Source organism: Musa acuminata, chromosome BXJ3-9, assembly GCF_036884655.1.
Source record: "Musa acuminata AAA Group cultivar baxijiao chromosome BXJ3-9, Cavendish_Baxijiao_AAA, whole genome shotgun sequence".
Lineage (NCBI taxonomy): Eukaryota > Viridiplantae > Streptophyta > Magnoliopsida > Zingiberales > Musaceae > Musa > Musa acuminata.
The window spans coordinates 34,191,659-34,210,524 of record NC_088357.1 but is presented as its reverse complement, the minus strand read 5'-3'; the positions used below and the strand labels follow the sequence as shown (position 1 = coordinate 34,210,524).

Sequence of the window (18,866 nt, the reverse complement as noted above, 5' to 3'; positions counted from 1 at the left end):
CTTTATTATTGGACAACAGTAGTACTAATTTTTTTTTATAGTATTAGATATATCGAACAAGAATTTATGAATGAAATTATTTTCTATTATTATGCCAGATGCCTATTGTGAGATGTTCATGTTAGGATTTCCAATCAGGTAAAAGCAGGTTTTCCAATCATATTAGGATTTGGTTAAAGGGCCTAGTCAAGTATTATATGTTTGAGTAAAAAAATTGATGGAACTCAGTTCTAGTAAGGTTATGAGGATTATGATACAGATCAAGCAAGAATAAGAATACACAAGATTTCAATTTCATGATAATTGAGGTATTTTAGTATTTTGTCCGAAACTCTTTGACCGTCTCCTCCTCACTATTATTTTGATATTAAGTACTAATCATGTTTTCTATATAGAGGCCCAGTATCACCAACTTGTTTATTATTACATTTTAAAAAGCAGTTTGGAAGTGAAGTTAGGATAAGGTTAGCACTTCAGTATTATTATTTTGATGAATGACTTGTGCACAAGTGACTTAACGAAGGAGATGATACATTAACACCTCGTCTCTTCGTGTTTTTATGTCATCGCATCATCATGATTAATTTAAAAAAAAAAAAAATATTTATTTCGATCGATGTCACCCACCCTATTTTGATATTTTATAAATTATTGGCTCGTCTAATGAACACTCCTAGTAAAAGCTTAACTTTTCTAGTTAAATCTAAAGGTCATTCTAAGATTTGTTCCATGCTGATATGTTGGAATGTGAAACTTAACAGGCTGTTTGGCTTTTATGTGCTCCAACTTCTGGTTGCTCCTTCGTTCGAGATGGCTCTGCGCTAAATTGGGAAGTCAAATACTAGTTTTGGTGGATTAAAGGTGAGTGTCCAATAAGGAGTCAGTAAGATACACATGGAAATCCACCGCCAACTTCGATTGATGTCCTTGGTATAACAACGTGACCTCCTTAAACAATCCGGCACACGAGTTGGGCTCGTTTAAACAAGCTTACCATCCTTTGGCATGGCAAGGAGATTGATGAGCTGCTTTTTTTCTGTGCTCGTTTTAGTCAGTGATAGAATCTTTCTTTTCATATTGCATGTAATGCTAAATTTCCAATTAGAGGCGGATATAATATCTGTGTCGGATCCAGGTTTCCAATTCGGATCCAAGACATTGACATATCGGGTTCGGATCATGTTCCAGTCGCTGGAACCACAACATAACACCCAACTAAAACCCTTGCCAATTACCAGAACCTCGAGGCCCATCCCTCCCCGTGCGCTCCCCCCAAAGCAACGCTGCTCCACCTCCTCCGCCTCCGTACGCGTGCCCTTCCTCTCGCAAATCGCGGCCGCCGAGCAAACCCTTCCCTCGTGACGAGAGAGACGAGGTATGGGCAGCGACAGCGAGAATAAGAAATCCGTGGAGAGGAAGAAGCCGATGGCCGTCGCACCCATCGCCAAGCCCCTGGCCGGCAAGAATCTCTGCAAGCGCACCCTAAGCTCGTCCGACGAGGTATCGAACCGAATTACCTTCTATTCTGCTTTAATTCTTCCAACGTGTTTGCAAGGCTCTTTTGTGATCGACAAAGATGGTTCTTTTGCTTCTGGTGTGTTTGAGTTCCCTGGGGATTTAGATGTATTCGGTCTGAAAAATGGTACCTTTCATTATCGTTGATCTTTTTCTCCCTTTATTCCTTTGTACATTCTTCGAGGAAGAGAAAAACAATGCGGTCTCGTATCTCTAGATGATCTTTTTTTCTTTTGGTTTTTTCCTCTTTTTCGATTTCTATTTTAAACGTGAGTTGCTTTAGTTATTTGCTATTTTGGACTGTTCAAGAGGATATGGAATTGTCTGTTATGGAATCCTTATTTTTACCACTAAAATCTAGCTTGATCATGACGTGCTCCGTTCTTTCTCTTAATTTCTTTTCATACCGAATTGTATGCCAACATCTTATCTTTTCGTTTAAATTGCCAGCTGCGGAGGCCAAGAGCTTGAAACGGGGACTGAAGGAAGTAGTAAAGAGTGTCCGCCGTGGTCATAAAGGGTATGATATTTCCCTAATATATTTTTCTCTTAACAATGCATCTCTAGTTGGCAGGAGAATTGCATCCTTTGCACAACTGTTTACAATGAACTTTCCATCCGACTCTGAAACAATTGAAACTGTAATTGGCTGAAACTAACACTAAGAGACTTGTGTTCTTGCCTCCAATAGTCTTAAGAAGCATGGACATGGACACGGGAACGGACACGATAATGATACGGCGACACGTCAATCTTTGAAAAACAGGATATGCACACGGCAAGGACACGTGTGTGTATATATATATATATACATATATATATATACATATATATACATATATACATACATATATATATATATATATATATATATATATATATAATTTGATTAGCATGAGTTTTATAGTATTTATATTTAAATTTTATAGACTTAATAATGTGCACTTTAACAAAATAGACTAGGAATTGTTATATATATATATATATATATATATATATATATATATATATAATATAGTTTACACAAATTATTAGAACAATTTAATCAATAAAAAACCAGGTTAAAAAAATAAAAAAATAAAAAAGTTAATAATATGTTAACAATTTAATCAGAAGCAGTAAAAGACCTTGTGACGTGCTGAGGAAGAAGCTTTGTCGGATGCTGGTGAAGTCGCTGAGGGTGTGCGACGACCGTTAGGTAATGGTGGACGCAGATGGGGTGCTTGAGGTGGAGGGCCCGACAACGTACGACGACAGAGCGGTGCTTGGGGTGGAGAGCTCAAGAGTGTATGATGGTCATTAGGTTGCAGGTGGGGCGCTTGGGCGAAGGGCCCGACGACACCCAATGGTAGAGGGGCGCTTGGGCGAAGGGCCCGACGACACCCAATGGTAGAGGGGCGCTCGGGGCGGAGGGCCCAATAGTGCGATGATAGCTTGCGACAATAGAGGGGCACTCAAGGTGGAGGGCCTGAGAAGACGCGACAGCCATCGGGTCACAGGTGGAGCGCTTGGGGCATTGGACTTCACGTCGTTGAGGAAGAAGGGTTTGTTTCACTGTGAAATCTTCGGTTTGCTTAGGAGTCGAAGCAGAGCTTGCCTCTTCCATAGGTGGGGTGGGGGCAAAGGCTTCGTCGGTGAGGAAGAAAGGTTTGGTCGGGTCAGGACGAAGGTGGTATTTAACGTTGATGATCCATTTGTTAAAGGTAAGAAAACCTACACATGAATGTTGTATCCAATTGAATAAATTTTTTTTAAAAAACGGACACGACTAGACACGTGTCTAACAAGTGTTCGGCCGTGTCAGTGTTAGAGATGGTATGCCACTCAAACCACCATGTTTGTGCTTCTTAGTACAACACCTTTGTCTATGATGTTGTTGTAAAGAAGCTTTAGTTTGATCTCTTTTAGTGTTTTCTCATTTCTTTTGTTCTTTTCTTCCAAAATACTATCATGAAGATTAACTAAGCTTCATATGCAGGATGACATGAAGAAGTTTTAAACAAAACTTACTTAAGATACTACATCATGACTCTTAACTCTTGCCAGATATTTATCTGCACCAATCAATTAATTCCTCTCCATTTTTTCTTCTTTGTTTCCTGTTTTCTTCTCCTCCTATTTTCCATAATGATGAGCTATTACAACTGTCTTTTAAAAATGCTTCTATCACCTTTTCTTTTTTTTGCCAAAAGATCCACTGATTGTTGTGTTCTTATAGTATTTATTATGCTTTGTAATAGTAAAATAGAGGAAGGATTCAAATATGTTCATAGATGCTTGTAAACAACTATTAAGCAATGTGAGAAAAAGTTAGTGAACATTAAACCTGTTAAAGTTATAGTTGAAATAGCATTTTCCTATCAGCTCAATGGTGATCCATCTACAAGAAATCTCTAGTCTGACATTTTTTCTAGATTTAGATAATGACATCTCAATTTTGAATTATTTTTCATGAGAGTAATGTATCTTATATATAGTATTCTCCATAACTTTCACACTTCAATTCCATCTATGGGTCTATTGAGAGAGATTGGCTCCTTAAAGTCATTACTCAGAGGAACTATTGCTTATCACTGGTTGCTTTGATTGTCAATTGCTGCTTGATCCCATGAGTTTGTCTAGGATATCTTAGATGCCAAAGATATATTTTCTTACCAAAGATTGTTGTTTATCTTTGTCGGAATCAGTGATTTAAAAAGCACTAGGCACCAAGATCTCAAAACACCCGAGGTGCTAAGCGTTTGCCCAAGTGCTCACCCGAGCGAAACGAAACGCTCTAAAATATTAAAATATAAAAAATATAATATAATTAATAAATAATAATTTAAATAAAAATATCATATTAAATTAACAAAATCTAAAGTACAAAGTCACAATGGCACATTAACAAAAGTCTTAAAATTCAAAACAATAAAGTTTTACATCAAAGTCATTTATCGTAAATCAACATTATCATCATTTTCAAACAAATCATTTTCATTGAGTTCGTCCTCATCTTCTTGTCCTTTCTCTTTATCAAAATATGTTTTATTCTCTCTATCTTCAACAATAGCAAAAGCTGAGCTTAATGCTATTGCACTCATTTTTCTTCTCGTCATCTGTCGTGTATATGATTGTAATTTTTCAACACGTGAAGCTCTTGCCACATCTCTCCCAGTGATTTCAATAGGCGCTCGGGTGCTTGCCTAGGCGCTCGGGCGAGGTGAGGCCCTAGCGCCTCGCTTCATTTCTAGGCGGCGCGCTTTAAAGAGGCGTCGCCTGCGCGCTCGCTCAAGCCCAGACGTCGGGCGCTTCGAGGGAGCGCCCATGTTCAACCAAGCGATCGAACCAGCGTTTTAGGTCTGGTTCGGTCTTCGGTGCTTTAGTCGGTTTAATCGAACAAACTAAAGCACCGATATCAGCCTTCCTCTTGTGACTTCCCCAACCCTAACCTTGCTCGTTGCTACCGCTGCCGTTGCCACTGTCGCCACTCGTCGCTCCCGCTCCCGCTGTCGCTGCCATTGTCGTCGCTCCCCACTCTCGCTCCCGCTGATCACTGCTATCGTCGCTACCGCTGTTGCTACTCGTTGCTACCGCTATCGTTGCCACTGTTGTCGCTCGTCGCTCTCGCTCCCGTTGCTGCTGCCGCTGCTCGCTGCTATCGCTGCCACTATTTCCCCTTCGCTGCTCTGTCATGAACGGTCGTCGCACACTCGCAACAACTTCGTTCAACGAACCGTTCGTCGCTTTTGCATGCTTGAACAGAGACATGGCAGTTTGTTTTGTCTTGGTTTTATGTGTTTTTGCTTGTAAAAATACATGTTCGAATAGGTTGTAGTGCATAGTGTGATCGCTCATCGTGCCGGGCCAAAAAGCCCCAAAATGGCTCAGTTTTCGCATGTCGCGGGCTGTTTTCTGCAGCCCGCTGCAGCGCGCGAAATGTCAGCCATCTCAGCACCCTGGAACCCCCCGGGTGGCACAGGGCTGGATGGAGCTTTGGTATATTGTCAGGCGTTGAACAATCTTCACAAGTTCGCACGTTTTCTTGACGGGAACTTGCCTTCGCGCCCGACACCCGGTGAGCAGTTGTTTGTGGACTTGCAACTGTTCGTTCTGCCTTCTAAAGTCCTTGTTTTCCTCCTCTCTCTCTTTTCTCTTGTGCACACAAGGTGCTTGCTGAATTGCTTGTAAAGCTTCCCTCTTTGCGAGACGTCGGGACTTGTCCGTCGCTCGTTTTCAATCTAATCAACTTTCTGTTTTACAAGTCCTTCGGGACCTATACGAAAATAAGCACTTAATGCCTTAACAGCTTCTATCCATCCCCCCAAATCGGACAAGGGCAAGATTGTTGCTCTTAGTTCGAGTAGTTCAGAATCCAACAGCGACGATGAGGAGTCGCAAGGACCCCGGATGGGGGCAATGCGTTTGTTGAACGCTATGCAGGGTCAAGTGGGGGAGTACATGAAGACAAGGCCGCAAAAAGCAGGAAGTAATGAGCTGATGTACGTAGACATTAAGCTCAATGGCCAAACGACTCGTGTAATAGTGGACACGGGCGCTACCCACAACTTTATTGCCGATCGAGAAGCACAGCGACTTGGGCTGATCTTGGAGAAAAACCCAAGTCGAATGAAGGCGGTGAACTCGGAGGCCAAGCAAATCTCCGGGTTGGTAAAGGGAATTCCCATCAAGATCGGAACATGGAGCGGAAGCACAAACATGATGGCAGTGCCATTGGACGACTTCCAAGTGATTCTTGGAATGGAATTCATGCACGCGGCGAAGTTGGTGCCAATGCTGTTCCTAAACTCCCTATGCATGATGGGAGGTGACGACCCCTATGTGGTTCCCGTCTCTCAGAGAAGAATCAGGGAACCCTAACAGATATCAACATTACAACTGAAGAATGGGGTACGAAAAGACGAATTAACATTCGTGGCTGTTATGAAGCTAGAGCCACTCGACGAGAAGGCCATTCATGAACCTGTTATGGTGGCGAACGTCCTAAAGGAGTTCACAGATGTTATGCCACCCGAGTTGCCGACGACTCTGCCGCTACGCAGAGGCGTAGATCATCACATCGAGCTGGAGCCAGGAGTGAAGCCTCCAGAGTTGGCAAAGCTCAGAAAGCAGTTAGGTGAACTGCTAAGTGGTGGTCTCATCCGCAGTTCTAAAGCACCATTCGGAGCTCCAATTCTCTTTTAAAAGAAACAAGATGGGAGCCTTCAACTATGCGTCGATTATCGAGCCCTCAATAAAGTGACAGTGAAGAATAAGTATCCCATCCCACTCATCGCGGACTTGTTCGATCAATTGGGCAAAGCTAAGTCTCGACCTCCGGTCGGGGTACTGGTATCCAAATACTTGGATGGTATCCAAGTATCCCATCCCACTCATCGCGGACCACCGCTGACAGTGAAGAACAAGTATCCAAATACTCTTTGAATAGTTGGTTCATATTTGAACAATTTTCAAGGTTCTCAGGGAGAATACTTTGTTCGTGAAAAGGGAGAAGTGCTACTTTACTCAAACGGAGATCTTATTCATGGGGCATCGAATCGGTGATGGCTCCATTCGGATGGACAAATCGAAGGTGCAAGCTGTTGCGGAATGGCAAACTCTAAAGAATGTGCCAGAGTTGAGATCCTTCCTTGGTTTCGTCAACTGCTATCGACGCTTCATAGCAGGGTATTTGAAGCGTGCAACTCCACTGACGGAGTTATTGAAGGAGCAGCCTTGGAGGTGGTCTGACAAATGTGAAGCTGCATTCCTATATCTGAAGGTTCCTGTGTTGGAAGAACCGGTGCTCAAATTGTCAGACTATGGGGAGCCCTTCGAAGTCCATACAGATGCTTCAGACTTCGTTATAGGGGGAGTACTCATGCAGGAGGGTCATCCGGTGGCCTACGAGAGCCGCAAGCTCAACGAGATCGAGCGGCGGTATCCGGTGCACGAGAAGGAGATGATAGCGGTGGTCCACTGTTTACGAGTTTGGCAACACTACCTTCTTGGATCGCGATTTGTGTTGAGGACAGACAACATCGCTTTGAGCTATTTCCAAACTTAGAAGAAACTCTCCCCATAGCAAGCACGATGGCAGGACTTCCTGGCTGAGTTTGATATGACAATGAAGTACAAGCTCGGAAAAGCAAATGTCGTGGCCGATGCATTGAGCCGGAAGGTGGAGCGAGTGAACGCCATACAATTGGAGGGCAGAGGCCAAGTAAGTCAGTTATAGTCCAACTTCCTTTCCAGGATCAGGGATGGATTGTATAGTGATCCCCAGGCAGTAACCCTGATGTAACTCATCAAAGAAGGCAAGGCACGACGATTTTGGGTCCAGGAGGGACTCGTTTACACAAAAGGGAATAGAGTTTATGTTCCTCGAGTGGACAATTTGAGGCGTGAACTCTTGAGAGAGTGTTACGATTCCCTTTGGGCTGGACATCCGGACATTCATAGAACCTTGGCTCTCGTGAAGAGGGCCTCTTATTGGCCGAAGATGGGGACTGATGTGGAGGAGTATGTTCGAACGTGCCTCACTTGCCAACAAGACAAGGTGGAGCAGCGGAAGCCGGTGGGGCTTTTGGAGCCGTTGCCCATACCAGAAAAGCCGTGGGAGAGCATTTCCTTGGACTTCATATCAAGCTTGCCGACAGTAGGGGGACTGGGATCGATACTCGTAGTGGTCGATCGATTTTCAAAGTTTGCAACTTTCATTGCTGCGCCCCTACACTGTTCAGCAGAGGAGGCGACCAAGCTGATGATGAAGAATGTGGTGAAGTATTGGGGAGTCCCGCACAATATTATCAGTGATCAAGACGCTCGGTTCCTGGGACGATTCTGGACCGAGCTATTCAAATTGTTAGGATCTAAGTTATACTTCTCCATAAGCCTCCACCCCCAGACAGATGGCCAAATCGAAAGGATAAACTCGCTCCTGGAGCAATATCTTCGGCACTACGTGAGTGCCAACCAGCGAGATTGGGTGAAGCTATTGGACATAGCCCAATTCTCCTACAACTTGCAGCGGAGCTCTACGTCCAACAAGAGCCCCTTCAAGATCATTATAGGACAACAACCGTCGACTCCTCACACCCTGGCTATCGAATACACTGGGAGTAGTCCATCAGCATATCACTTTGCCAAAGAATGGCACCGAAATGCAGATATTGCGCGGGCTTACTTGGAGAAGGCGGCCAAAAAGATGAAGAAGTGGGCCGACTTGGGAAGGCGACCGCAAGAGTTCAAAGTCGGCGATTTGGTGTTGGTGAAGCTCCAACCAGCATCACTCCAATTCTTTATGAACAAAGTACACAAAGGATTGGCGCACAAGTATGAAGGGCCCTTCTCAATTATCAGTAGGGTGGGCAATGTCTTTTACAGGTTGCAATTGCCGGCATGGCTCAAAATTCATAATGTTTTTCACGCCAGCAACTTGAAAGCCTACCACTCAGATCCGCAAGATGCTTCCCGAAGTGTTCCAACTCGGCTACCCCCCACCAGAGCCTCCTACGAGAAGCAAGTTGAAACCATTCTGGCGGATCGCAAGATAAAGCTACCTAATGGAGCTGAGCAGACCGAGTACTTGGTGAAGTGGCGAAAGCTTTCCCGAACTGAAGCCAGTTGGGAGCCCGAAGATGCCCTACGACATGAAGAAGCAATCATCAACAACTACCAACAAGTGTCGACGAGGGCGTCGACAGTTTAAATGGGGGAGAATGTCACGAACAATCGTTGTGCACTCACAATAACTTCGTTCAACGAACCGTTCGTTGCTTTTACATGCTTGAACAGAGACATGACAACTTGTTTTGCCTTGGTTTTGTGTGTTTTTGTTTGTAAAAATATATTTCGAACAGGTTGCAGTGCACAGTGCAATCGCTCACCGCGCCAGGCCAAAAAGCCCCAAAATGGCTTCGTTTTCGCATGCCACAAGCTGTTTTCTGTAGCTTGCTGCAGCGCGCGAAATGTCAGCCATCTCAGCACCTTGGAACCCCCCGTGTGGCACAGGGCTGGATGGGGCTTTGGTATATTGTCAGGCGTTGAACAATCTTCACAAGTTCGCAATTTTCTTGACGGGAACTTGCCTTCGCGCCCGACATCCGGTGAGCATTTGTTTGTGGACTTACAACTGTTCGTTCTACCTTCTAAAGTCCTTGTTTTCCTCCTCTCTCTCTTTTCTCTTGTGCACACAAGGTGCTTGCTGAATTTCTTGTAAAGCTTCCCTCTTTGCGAGACGTCGGGACTTGTCCATCGCTCGTTTTCAATATAATCAACTTTCTGTTTTATAGGTCCTTCGGGATTTGTACGAGGTTGCAACTAGGCTGAACCTTTGCGGACGCATATGTCGCAAGGACGCCTCAAGACTTAGGCAATCCCGGCTAAGTCCGAGAAGTTGGCGCAAGGGTGCGTCGTGACTTAGGCAACTCAAGCTAAATTTGCGTCTTGGCCGCAAGGGTGCCTCACGACTTAGGCAATTCCAGCTAAGTCTGTGATAGCTCATCGCTCCTCCCACTGTCGTTGCTCGCTGCTACCGCTGCCATTGTTGTCGCTCCCGCTGCCGCTGCTCGTTGCTACCATTGCCGCTAATCTCAATCAGCACCCTCGGTATTCCCTTACACTCTTCTCACTTCGATAGTATACTGTTAATAGTATATTAATAGTATACTACTAACTGTATACTAGTAACAGTATTTTTATTTATTAGATTAATAATATATTATTTTGATTTTAATATTGTTAATTTTTATTTATTTGAAATTATTGTTAGGTTTTAGGATAAATGACAAGTGTATATAGCAACTCACTATATTCTCCAATAACATAAAAAAAAGATCCTACATGGAAGTATAATTATCTAAAGGATCCAAAATATCCTAATATAGTGACTTGCATGTTCTACAATAAGACTACTAGAGATAGTATTTTTTGTGCAAAACAACATTTAGTAAGAAATTTCAAGAATGCAACAGCTTGCAAAAAGTGTCCACCTGAGGTAAAAGAAGTGTTGTTGAGTTATATGAATGAAAATAAGATGCAAAAGAATGAATCTTACGGGAATTCACCAGAAGATAATGTTGAACATCTTAGGGATGAAGAGGATTATTTTATAAGTATTAACCTAAATGGGAAAAAAGTATATGACACAAAAGGGAAAGAATTTATGAGTACTAAGAAGGGTACAAAAGGACCGATGGATCTATATATGTTTCAAATATCACAGAAGCAACAAGGGCAAGCAGGAGACTCAAAATTTAGACAAACAAATATAAGTGATGCTTGTGATAAAAAAATTAAGAGGAAGAACAATTTAGCACATCTTCTATTAGGCTGGTTTTCCCCTTAGTACAATTCGTTTAGATAGTTTTAAGGAAATAATTAAAGTTATTGGAAGATATGGTGCGGGATTAAAACCTCCAAGTTATTATGAGATGCGAGTTTCATTACTGCAAAAAAAGTTGAATTATACAAATGACTTACTAAAGGGTTATAAAGAATCATGGGCAACTTATGATTGCTCTATTATGTCAGATTCTTAGATTGACAGGAGACGTATGAGTATAATTAATTTTATGATTAAGTGTTCTTTAGGGACTATGTTTGTAAAGTCAATAGATGCTTCATTTTTTGTAAAATCTGGAGACAAGATATATGATTTACTTGACAAGTTCGTGGAAGAAATTAGAGAATAAAATGTTATTCAAATCATAACCGATAATGGAAGAACTATGTATTAGCTGATAATATTTATCTTTTGATTTTTTTGATTTTTAATTTTTTTAATTATTTTTATTTTCAATTAAATGTGTTAAACCCTTAAGTCTTTTGTTATCTTTTGTCTCAGGTAAATTGCTTTCAATAAAAAGACAACACTTATATTAGACTCCATGTGTAGCATATTGTATTGATTTAATGTTGGAGGATATTAGAAAAATCTCAGACATCAAGAAAACCATAGAATGCAATTTTTGTTGTTGGATTTTTTTATAATCATATTGGAGCTTTGAATATGATGAGATAATTCACAGGCAACAAAGAATTAGTGAGATACGGTGTCACCCGATTTGTTACTTCATTCTTGACATTATAGAGTGTGCATTGTCAAAAACATAATATGATAAACATGTTTACCTTTGAGAAATGAGTAACAAGTAAATGGGCAAAAGAAGCAAAAGCCAAGAGGGCTACTAATATCATCTTAATGTCATCTTTTTGGAATCATGTAGTTTATAAATTAAAGGTAATGAGCCCTCTTGTTTGAGTCATTCGGTTGGTGGATAATGAAAATAAGTCTACAATAAGATATATTTATGAGGCTATGAATAAAGCAAAGAAGACAATTAAAAGGTCTTTTAATGAAAATGAAGAAAAATATGAGAAAAATTTTACAATCATTGACGAAAGATGGAATTGTCAACTTCATCGTCCCTTATATGCAGTAGGATATTATTTGAACCTTGAATTCTTTTATAAGATTAAATCTGTTGGGTTTGATGCAGAAGTTTTTGGATAGGTTATATCAGTGTGTTGTAAGATTAGTTCCAAGCCTTGAGGTGTAAGATAAGATTATTCGTGAATTATCTATATATAAAAATATCGAAAGTTTTTTTAGAATTCCAATGACAGTTTGATCCAAGACAACTACGTCTCTAGGTATTAATAATTTGATATAATTAATTTCATCTATAGTATATTATTATGTTATTGCTAATAATAGCATAAATTTTGTAGCTAAATGGTGAAGTTTTTGAAAATTCCACCCCAAACTTGTAATAATTTGCTATCAAAGTACTTAGTTTGACATGTAGTGCTTCGAGTTATGAGCGAAATTGGAGTGTCCTTGAGCCTGTAAGGATCACCAAATATTTTTGTTTCAATTAATTAATTAATTTAGATAGATGTATTAATATATTTTAAAATTATATGACATGACAGATTCACTCAAAGAGAAGAAATCGGTTAGAACATCAACGATTATGCGATTTTGTTTAATTAAGCTTTGAAGGCGCGTCATGATTTGTAAAATAGAATTGATCCAATCTCATTACAAGATATTGATGATTCAAATGAGTGGTTGGTGGGAGAAATGAGTGTCGACTTGCAAGATGCCGAAGACGAACTTGTATTTGAAGATGATAGATTGATATGAGGAGATGTAACAAGAGCTTCAGGTGCTGGAATATATACAATACAGATGACAAAGAAAAAAATGAGTGCAAAAGCATCAAGCTCGGCTCCTGTTATTGTTGAAGACATAGAGAATGAAACATATTTTGATGAAGAGGAAGGACAAGAGGAAGAGGACAAATTCAATGGAGATGATTTGTGTGAAAATGACGATAATATTGATTATGATGAATGATTTGATGTAAAATTTCATTGTTTTGAATTTTGAGACTTTTTGTTAATATGATATTGTGATTTTATACTTTAGATTTTCTTAATTTAATAGTATATTTTTATTTAAATAATTATATTTATTAATTAAATTATATATTTTTATATTTTAGTATCTCGCTTTGCTTGGGCGAGCGCTTAGGCGAGCACCTAGCGCCTCGGGCGTTTTTGGACTTTGGCGCCTAGCGCTTTTTAAATCACTGATCTCCCCATATCAATCTATCATCTTCAAATACAAGTTTATTTTTGGCATTTTGCAAGTTGACACCTATTTCTCCCACCAACCACTCATTTGAATCATCAATATCTTGTAGTGAGATTGGATTAATTTTATTTCATAAATCATGACGATTCTTTAAAGCTTAATTATACTTAATATAAACAAGATTATGTAATCGTTGATGTTCCAATCAATTTATTCTTTTTGAGTGAATTTGTCATGTCATATAATTTAAAAATATATTAATACATCTATCTAAAAAAATAAATTAATTAAAATAAAAATATTTAATAATCCTAACATGCTCAAATATATTCCGGTTTCGTTCACAATCAGCAACACTACATATCAAACTAAGTATTTTGATAGCAAATTGCTGTAAGTTCGGGGTGGAATTTCCAAATAGACTCCACTATTCAATCGTAAAATTTATGTTATTATTAGTAATAATATCAAATTATTATATCAAATTATTAATACCTAGGGATGTAGTTATCCTGGATCGAAGTGCTATTGGAATTCCAAAAGGACCATCGGCATTTATATATAGAGATAATTCACGAATAATCTTATCTTGTATCTTAAGGCTTGGAACTAATCTTACAATGCATTGATATAAGCCATTCAAAACTTCTGCATCAAATCCAAAAGATTTGATCTTATAAAAGAATTCTAGGTTCAAATAATATCCTGCTGCATATAAGGGACGATGAAGCTGATAATTCTATCTTTCGTCAATGATTGTAAAAAATTTTCTTATATTTTTTTTTTATTTTTATTAAAAGACTTTTGAATTGTCTTCTTTGCTCTATCCATAGCCTCGTAAATATATCCCATTGTAGGCTTATTTTCATTATCCACTAATTGAAGGACTCGAATAAGAGGGCCCATTACCTTTAATATATAAACTACATAATTCCAAAAGGATGTCATTAAGATGATATCAGTGGTCCTCTTGTCTTTGTCTTTTGATTCTTTTACTCATTTGTCTGTCACCCATTTCTCAAAGGTAAACATGTTTCTCAGGTTATGTTTTTGATGATGCACACTCTGTAATGTTAAGAATGAAGTAGCAAATTGGGTGATACCATATCTCACCAATTCTTTGTTACCTATGAATTCTTTCATCATATTCAAAGCCCCAGCATAATTATTCAGAAATCCAACAACAAAGATTGCCTTTTCTAAAGTTTTCTTGATGTCAGGGATCTTTCTAATATCCTTCAACATTAAATCAATATAATGTGTCACACATGGAGTCTAATATAAGTGTTGTCTTTTTGTTTCAAGTAATTGACCTAAGACAAATGATAACAAAAATGATGAGACTTAAGAGTTTAATATATCTTCCAATTAATTGAAGATAAAGTAATTAAAAAATTTTTAAAAAAATCAAAAGATGAACTTTACTAGCTAATGCATAGTTGCTTCCATTGTCGATTATGACTTGAACGATATTTTGTTCACCAATTTCTTCTACTTGTCAAGCAAATCATATATCTTTCCTCTAGATTTCACAAAAGATGAAGCATCTATTGACTTCATAAATATGGTTCGTAAAGAACAGTTAACCATAAAATTAATTATACTCCTACGTCTCCTATCGGTCCAAGCATTTGGCATAATAAAGCAATCATGTGTTACCCATGATTCTTTATAGCCCTTTAGTAAGTCATTTGTATATTCCAACTCTTTTTTCAACAATGAACCTCGTATCTCATAATAACTTGGAGGTTTTAATCTCACACCATATCATCCACTAGTTTCAATCATCTCCTTAAAACTGTCTAAACGAGTTGTACTAAGGGGAAGACCAGCTTGATGGAAGAAGCGAGCAATGTGCTGAATTGTTATTCCTCTTGTTTTTTTATCACAAGCATCACTTATTTTTGTTTGTCTTAATTTTGAGCCTTCTACTTGCCCTTGTTGTTTCTGTGATCCTTGAAACATATATAGATCCATCGATCCCTTTTTACTCTTCTTAGTAACCATAGCTTTTCCTTTTCTGTCGTGTACTTTTTTTTTTACTTGAGTTGACATTCATCGAATAATCTTCTTCTTCATCATCCTTAATATATTCAACATTATCCTTTGATAAATTCCCATAAGGTGTATTCTTTTATATATTCTTTTCATTCATATAAGCTAGCAGCTCTTCTTTTACCTTAGTTAGATACTTCTTACAGGCTGCTGCATTCTTGAAATTTCCTACTAGATGTTGTTTTGTATGAAAAATACTACCTCTAATAGTCTTATCATAAAATATGCAAGTAACTGCATTAGGATCCTTTAGATAATTATACTTCCATACAAGATCCTATTTGATGTTATTGAAGAATCTATTGAGTTGCTTTATGCACTTGTCATTTATCCTGAAACCTTAACAATAATTTCAAATAAATAAAGATTAGCAGTATTAAAATCGAAATAATATATTATTAATCTAATAAATAAAAAATATTGTTAACAGTATACTGAGTCGATGTGAGAAGTAAGAGTAGAGACCGATGTGAGGACTGAGGAAGAGACCGAGGCTATTGACTGAGAGCAGGAGGCTGCTAACTGAGAGTAGCGGCAGTGGTAGCGGAGAGCAGCGATAGCGGCAGCGGTAGTGGCAACGGTAGCGGAGAGCACCGACAGCGGCAGCGGAGAGAGGCAGCAAAACTGTCGACAACGGAATTGTGTGTAGGGTTATGGGAAGTCGCGATGAGGGGGAGGTTGATATACGTGCGTTAGTTAGTTCAATCGAACCAACTAACGCAATGTTGACCGAACCATACTTAAAAATCAGGTTCGGTCCCCTTGTTTAAATTGGGCACTCGCTTGAAGCGCCCGGCGCTAAGGCTTGGCCATTAAACGAGGCACTCGGGGGAGGCGAGCGCCCGAGTGCCTTTTTAAATCATTGGTCGGAATTATTACTTATCACTTGCTTGACCTCACAGTTGGAACCACTCTGGCGGCGTCTCTTTGAAGTGCACCACCTGGCCATTAAACGAGGTGCTTGGGCCTCGCATCGCGTCGCCCGAGCGCTTAAGCCAACGCCCAAGTACCTTTTTAAATCACAGGTTGATATTATTACTTGTCACTTGCCAGACCTCACAGTTGGAACCACTCTACAGCATGATTATTTAATATAGCAATGTCAGAAAGAAGCATCTTGTTGGGGTTTTTTCTAGTATGCCCTGGATTTGCTTGACTATTAATTTATATTAAAACTGAGAGTGCAGACTATGCTTGAGTTAAGTTCTACTAGAAAGAGTTACATAATACAAGATGCAAACTGCTTGTTAAATTATTACTCTGCGGTTCTTCAATCACCTTCTAATTATGTCAAAAAGCATGACCACCTATTCTCCCTTTTTATCATCCGTACACAGAAAACAGAATTCATTTAAATTTTGTTAGCACATAAGTTGTGATTGAGATATGCTAACACTGATTTATATCTGTTGGATGCAGATTGTGTGTTATAGCTGGAAACATTTCTCCTATTGATGTGATTACACATGTGCCCATCTTGTTGGAGGAAGCTGATATTCCTTATATTTATGTTCCTTCAAAGGAGGTTTGTTGGGATCATCTTCCTTTCTTTGTTTTTGTTAAGCCAGATTATTAGGAAGCTTCAATCGTGAAAAAAAACACATGTTGCCTAATGCTCGTCTTTTTGCTTGACATAAATTATTTTTTGGAGTGGTGCTTCACTTCCTAATGCCGTGTCAACACTTATTGAATTATCATAGTTACCTTTCTTTTAAAAATAAAAGCATGTTGACCATTTTAACAGTTAGCCTGATAAAATGCAAGATTCTTATGCTAGCACTTGTATATTGTCTGTACCTGTAAAAGCACTCTCTGGTTCTTATACTTCTGTGCATCTTCATTTGAAATATTCTAGCATGACTGGTTTGTATTAGTAGGTGGGTGAAGGGTTGAAATTATGAAAACGGAGGTTTCCAGATATTGAAACATCTCTTTGAGCTACTGGTAGCTGACATGGTTTCCTTTGGCAGTGGTTATAACTTGCCCCACTTCCAGTTAATGATTACCTAGACAATAATATGTTTATCTACAGTTCTTTGTATGATATATCACTGCACACTCTAAATTTTATTCTTATCATTCTGTATGGGTGGCGCTCTTGCTAGTCCTGCATGACTTCTTTAAAAGAGACACTTAAATGGCTTTAAGGTTCTGGTTAGTTTTATAGTAAGGAGTTTGCTTCGCGGTAGATGTGGTCATTGTGACTTACATGATCGAGGAGTCTCTAAAGTCTTATTACCTAAGCAAGTGTGGCATGATCCAGGATTTCTGGTTAACTACAGTTACCACTTTCTGTATTGTTGGAAATCTGATCAGTAATGGGTCAAATACTCATAGAACAAGGTGGGGTGTAGAATTTCTGATTCTGCTCAAACAGATAGGAAATCTCCTGCTTTGCTGCTGTCCTTTTCTTCATGCCTCATATTCAGTTTTTCCCCACTTATTTGCAAGATCTTGTGGTTGCCGGGGTCACCAAGAGGCCGACATGTTGTGTATTGGTTCTAACCAAGCCAACCAAAGGGGAATTGGTCCAAGAGGTGCAAGAGAAGTTGCAGGCAGATTACAACCAGGTCGAAGCAGACGTAAAGGAGCTAACAACTTCCCTTTTCTGAGTGGCAATAGTCTAAACCCATCTCACATGCCTTGTATGCATCTAATGGAATTATCATATTTGTTCTGTTTCATCCGAGTTGCCAGTACTGATACTTGGGAAAGAATTATGGAGACTGAATGTGATATTATGCAATTTTTCTGGATGTCATGTTATGTTATTGTTTGGTCTGTATGTTGGCTTATGATCAGTTTCATCAACTTTATGGTCTATCCGTCAGTAGCTGTAGAAGCTTTACCTTAAAGTTAGAGATGAGGATTTATTGCACCATGATGAGTTGAAAGGAACCCTTAATAACTCTCTTCAATTACATACGCATTCACATGCACAGGTAACATCCCCCACTTTGCTATTTAGAGAATAACAATCATAAGCTTAGGTACAAGCATGCAGGACAATGCCTCGTTGTCAATGAGATTTGACTGAGATCTGCTTCACCCATGGTTAGGGACAGTGTCTTATAAGTGACACACAAATCCAAGAATAATGACAGTACTGGATGTGGATATCATCTGTCGACGAACAATGACTGGGAGCTTGTCATGCATCCAGTGCAGGTATCAATCATCACAAGGGGCCCTGGTTTTTGAAGAGCAAGCTGGCCAGTAACATCAGATAGCACCCAGGAATAATTGTCCTTGTTCTAATCTGTAAACACAGATGTTGCTTTTGGATTATTCCAAACACGCGTTTTAACTAAGGCTCCAGCTAAATACCACAACGAATTGGTAAATACATGGCCTCTGTATTCTACTTATCTTGGCCTACTTTTGATGTACTACTCATATATAACTCACTATCATGCCATTGAATCGTCACTCCTTTGACTGTTCTGGGTAACATGATAGATTCAATGTACTATTATTTGAGACACTCAGAGGAATACTCCACAATGAACTCCTTCCTCTAGGAAAGAGAATCCAAGGGAATCATTGTGATAGCTAATAGAAGGCTCAAACATTCTTCTTGGACAGGGAGAAGCATTCCAGGTAGCAGGTATTGTTGTGTTTCTTTTAGCCGTTCTCGAGAGGTCTGTCTTGGGCGAGAGAACAAAATGGGCAGAGCTGCACGCTTTAGAAAGCAGTGCAAAGTGGGTGGAGG

At 39.5% G+C, this 18,866-nt stretch overlaps 1 pseudogene; it reads left to right on the top strand.

Annotated features, from left to right (window-relative positions):
- Positions 1-1,247: 1,247 nt before the first annotated feature.
- Positions 1,248-17,910, top strand: LOC135649764 (H/ACA ribonucleoprotein complex subunit 2-like protein; annotated as a pseudogene).
- Positions 17,911-18,866: the final 956 nt, after the last annotated feature.